This window comes from Mya arenaria, chromosome 17 (genome assembly GCF_026914265.1).
Source record: "Mya arenaria isolate MELC-2E11 chromosome 17, ASM2691426v1".
NCBI classification, from domain to species: Eukaryota; Metazoa; Mollusca; class Bivalvia; order Myida; family Myidae; genus Mya; species Mya arenaria.
This window is the reverse complement of record NC_069138.1, coordinates 7,696,324-7,702,323: the sequence shown is the minus strand read 5'-3', so window position 1 is coordinate 7,702,323 and position 6,000 is coordinate 7,696,324.

Genomic DNA, 6,000 nt, shown 5'->3' with positions numbered 1-6,000 from the left:
GTCCCGCCAAACAAATGCATTTGCATCTGATGGATTTGAGGTTGTCGACTTTAGGCCACCACAGAAATGTTAGCGCCTGGCAGTCTTCATCCATACACTCATACATGGTGAAACATAGCTTTAATATATGCCACTTATGCAATCCTTTCCTCTCTGAAACGTGTAATTACTCTGACTACACTATTTACTTAATTGGGTCCTTGAAGCAGCCGATTATTAAATACCTTAGAATAATGCATCGCCGTCAAATATTACTCTTACCATTCCAGGTGTCCGTGATCTTACAACTGGGTACCAAATTCTGTCACTTTTAGCTTTGTCTTAATTTTGGCATAATGGTTTTGCATGTCCTTTAGATATACAGACTTCCATAGTAACACTTTATATTTTACGCTATTTATCATTACATTGCAATTTCCTTTGAGGGCCTGCTAGACGTGGATGTACCATGTGTTTGTTATGTGGAAGGCATTTGTCAACGCGCCAAAGGTAGTCTGGGTTTATAATGTCCATCCTCTGGAGTTGTTGTCTTCTTCATTACACCTTACGCTCGTCGGTCGTCTTGGAACATCTCCTGAAAGTCTGTTGACCAGAGTTTGTGCATTTGCTGTAATACATCATCGGCCTGTTGATAATTCAAATTGACATTCAATGTATGGACACCTTACCTATTGTTCGAATGTTCAAACAACTATAAAGCGTTGTTTTAGCATTTGGTTCGATGTGCTTACCCTCTCTTTCTTCTTCCACCCAGAAAATTTCCGGTGTGTCACTGCCAATCTATCCTCCCACTTCATTAGCGTCCATGTAAGGCCACGCAATGCTCGGTAAGTGAGACTACTAAGCCAATTTCGATCAACTCTGAAATTAATCCGGAGACACAGGAAAAAATTCTACAGACTCTCGGAAAGGTAAAATGCCTCTTTCTGTGCTTGTTTTGACCCCCTCACCGGCGAGATATTGCTCATGCAAAGTATTTGTGACCATAGCCCTCTTTAAAACAAGCTTCATTAAAATATTAAAGTCTGGTAATTGACCTTGGTCAATAATTGACCATTTTGTTCCTCAAATTTTAAGTGCTACTAACATCTATCATTTACCCTAAATAAAAACGTGTTATCTCATATTTTTCCATTTCACGTGATAATCTGATTGAACGGTTGAGCTTTCCTAGACAATATGTAATGGTAATAGATTGACGTGACCTAAATTCAGTTACTCTACTTTTAATGTGTGTTAAAAAGTTCTCATGAATTTGCAATCGTCTTCCGGATTACCACTAAAAGTTAAGACGTTTCGGTGTATAAAAAATTCCCGGATGGTATTTTTCATCACTTACAACAGCTGAACAAGGCCTCCATCTCCGCCGTCTCCTCGATGTGCTTTCCTTTCACGCATAGCCAGTTCGTCAGCACCGCTGGTTTGCTGCTCTATAACGTCACCAAATATTATTCCCTTGATGTTAGTTCAGTGGCAGGGAACGCTGTTAAAAAGTGGTACTTCTCAGCGGTCTGATCGTGTTGCTCCGTGATTTTTGGCTGTCAAACTTCGCAAATAATCATCATCACATAAAAAATCCCCAAGATCTCATTGTTTTGTTATTGTTATTCTGTTTAATTCCTTTTGTTGTAGCTCAATACTTTCTATTTCATTTAATTGTGTAAGTTTCAGTTTAGATTGTTCACCCTGTATGTAAATATCCCTTTCACTCATTGACGACACTGATGAGTCACTCGCATGTTCTTGTTTAAAGCTCCGGCACCAGTCTATAATTATGATATTCTTTTCCACAAATTCCATTTGTGACAATAATGTTGGCTCTGAGACAATGAACGAATACACAAGAAATTGGCCCCAATTCCTTAACAGTTATAAAACTAGGCCCTTTAGTTTATATAAAAACCATTTATGATAAAGAAGAAGGTTTTCTAACTCAGGAAAATATTTAAAAAAAATAATGAAAACTCGAATATACAAAAATACTCTTTTGAGATTGAAATCCTCTTTCAATACATATTATATTATATGTTCTAGCACACCGGATAGGTATTTCCCGTGATTTCAGCCGTGCTGGAAAATTCCATCTGGCACCCCCTATTCCAGATGATTCACGCGCTATTTACACGTTATTTAACCATAGTTATGCGATTTCAATAGATTCCATAAACATTAACTTGACAAAGATATATTTTAAAACAAACCAAAATATCCCTTAAAAACGTGATATCGTAGGAACTTATTGACGTATGCAGTAAATACAAATTACTGAGCGTCATGACGTCAATAAACATCATCGCCCACACTTTTTTGTGAAATGAACAAAAATGCGCTATTTATGTATTTTCTTCACAAAACAATGTGATTTAAGGTATGCTTGAAAAAATATCTATCATGTGTGTCCGTTCCGGATAGAAAAATCCGACCCTCTGGCACGCTGCGTTGCCGGTAACTCGGCAAGCCTCGTTACCTGGCAACGCAGATGCCCTCGGGACGGATTTTTCTATCCGGATCGGAAACACATGACAGATATTGTTATTCTCATGTACAATTACAGTTTTCTAAATATATATTTCAGATGTATGACTTTCTTTGGTACTAAAAACACCGAAATAACCCCGAAAGAAAATAATTTCGAATTAGGACACTGATAAAACACTTTTAAATAGCGTCCTCGCAAGATCATTAATGCAGGAATTTATGATTTATATTGTTACAGCAAAACTTTGTAGTTTTCCCTTTAAGATTAATGTTTAACGTTAAAACTAAAATAACATATATCCTTGGTTGATCCTCAGTAGGGGATATTTTTTTGGCCCGCCTGGCGTTCGTTTCTTATGTGAGCCACACCGTTTAAGAATTGCAATGCGATATATATATATATCAGTGTAAAAGTTAGGATGTAGTGGCTACACTGGACTATTCAAGAATCCAATTACACCTTTGCGTTTCATGAAATTTACAACTATTTCTACTGTTTTAAAACAAAAATCTATTTCATTTTTTGTTTAAATAATACATTCAAAAAGTCGCAAATTATTGTAAACGGTGATGGTTATTCTCTACAACAAAATTATTATTTTTTATTTGTTATCTGCATGCTATTATGCTATATTTATTTTGCAATGCTCATAAATAATCTTTACTGTTGTAAGAATTATCTAATCTCATAATGTTATTTAACTAACATCTCATTTAATTGTCCTTGCGATTAGTAAATATGACCAAAGGTTTAAAATATCGATCCCGTTGTGAAATGTTTCTATCGTAAAATATATGAAATATATCAACAAACACACACGAGTGAAAACTGAACGTCCTGATCCAACGCTGCCTGATTTAAATAGCTAAATCCTTTTAATTTTATTAAGATATAACCTGTCCATTTCTATATTGTATTGTTTACTTGAATTTTAGGGAACCGTCGTGGGAATCCAACCAATGGACCGAGAGAACAGGTACAATACTACAATATATTTTATAATTGCATCCATTTCTTATTACTTCATACTTGCCTTCTTTACAAACTAATAAATATAATATTAAGGTTAACTTAAGTAGACGGAGATGAGCAATAAACAGTTATACACATATGCATTGTTTAATTATATACACATCTCACCATTGAGACTATGGATATACTGAAACTGGTCAAACTAAGGCAACACCAATGGATGTTTCACTTGATTGATAAGCTGACCAACATTGTTATTATTTTCAATACGACAAATCATATTTGTTAACAAATAATCTTAACAATCACAATAAAAAAATATATTGTAAAGACATGCTTGAATAAATATTATTAACGTTCTGACAACTCCTGGAAAACTGAAAACAATACATTCATTAACAATAGAACGATAGAAGTATGAGAAAGAAAGGAAAATCTTTTCATTTTCATTCTACCCTGCGCCCATTCCATTTTCAAACGTATGTTGATCAAACATATTAAATCTGTTTTGTGTTTGACAATTAAGGTTAAGCGTATATTAATATTATTATTCTTTAGCTATTTAATTTAAACAACACTTGTTCTATTAGCTCTACAGTTTTTACGAATTAGCTTTTCTCATGTTTATAGGAAACAAATCAAAGCTCTTTCAAAAGATTCAAAAAGGGTGGAGTCCGCCGGATTTTACGACTTGGAATGAAGTTATGAACATATTTTCTGATGAACCGGACACACAGAGACGTATTTGTGAAGTTGTAAGCAGGAACATTGAAAAAAGCTTGGTAGAAAGCTCACATCAAAGGTTTATGCCGCATATGAAGAAAATGACACCGACAAAAATATCGTCTTTGTAGTCGTTGCAAACAAAAACGTCAATAGACCTGAAACTCAAGGTTTTCCTTTAAAAATCCACCATAAGGCCATGCTAGTTTCAGAATACAGAATGATTTCAAGACAAGAGAATAATCGAAAATTTAGCTTGTCTCCAAAGATATTGCGAGACATGGGAAAACTGTGAAAAACAACAAAATAAAACTCTCTTTCAATATCCAAACCTTTCAAAGAGTTCATACAGTTGTCTTAGAGGCAGGAATTATGCTGATCCAGAGAACATGCAGTTTGAGGAAAAAGACTGCATAGTTCTGTCAGTTTTCTTGAAAGGGTGGATCCCGTTTGGATTTGAAAAGTTCGATGATAAAGTGGGAAACTATTCAGTTGATGTGAGGGAGTTTCAAGGAATAGATATGCAAGGAGATAAAATTGACATGCTGTCACAGAAAAAGGAAACAACGATTTTTGAACAAGACATTATCACGTGCACAATGCAAGGTTGTCTCAAACGAGATGATGCACTCACATGTGCTCATGGTGTTCTGAGTGAAAGTAATTTGCGTGAACTGAAAGAAGATTGCTACAGTAAAGAAATGAAATAATTTAAAAACGTCGGTGACCTTTTCGAAGCATCTGATCCTCCTTCGTGTAAGTTCGGAACCATCAAAGATGTTTATTACGGTAATACAGACGATGTTTTTGTTGACATTGCTGTCATCGAACCCAACGTTCCAATGATTAACTTAACAGACGAAATAAGGAAGTATGCAGTGTTGTAGTGACTAAAGTATACTATGCTGGTTTCATAAAACGTACGTGCCCTTGCAGTTAAACTTGAGTTGAACACTTGATATTTTGGACGTTCTTCCTGAATTAAAGCGAGTTGATAACCAACAAACCGTTAAATAGCTTATACTACATGAGTATTTAATTCATACTTGTTTCAACGACTTTTAAAAACAATACTTTGAAAACTTAAAGCTTTGAAATTTTATTGTGTTCATCCTTTATAGATAACGAGAGCCATTATAAGCAGAGTATATTCATAGTATATATAATATATATATATAATTGTCCACCCAACCTAGTTTTATTTTTGCAGATTTTGAAATACAACCGATTTGCAAGCTCAGCTACCAAGAAAATTGTGATGACATACGAGTACGTGGCAAGACAATTGTTATAAAATATGGCTGTGCATCGGGACTTACATTTGGGGTATTCAGTCACCCTATCGACCTTCCAGACTGCAACAAACTTGATGTTTTAGAAATTGACGGAGAATCAAGAGAGTTTTCGCATCCAGGTGACATTTTTGCTGAAAGTTGATCCCAAAATAATCAGCAATACGGTACTTATTGCAAAGTAAATTGCAGAGTTAAAAGGGACAAATTGATTGATTTGAACAACCAAGACGGAAACGGTGTTCGATTTCAAGAGAACGAACATTTCCAAATCATCGGAATCGTGCATTGATGTGCAAAAGATGAGCCATACAAAAATATTGTACTAGAATTACCCCAAGCATATCAGCGTTGAGAAAGCCGTATTACTTTTGTTCGTAGGAAAGCTCACCCGACGTTAAAATGCGCTTCGGGAAAGTATGAGTTAGAAATGGAGACCGCATACTAGCTATTAAGGGACGTTTAAAATGTTATTTGATGATAATTTCAGTTTTATTCTTATTGAGGTATTTAATGGACTTCAAATAAAATAGA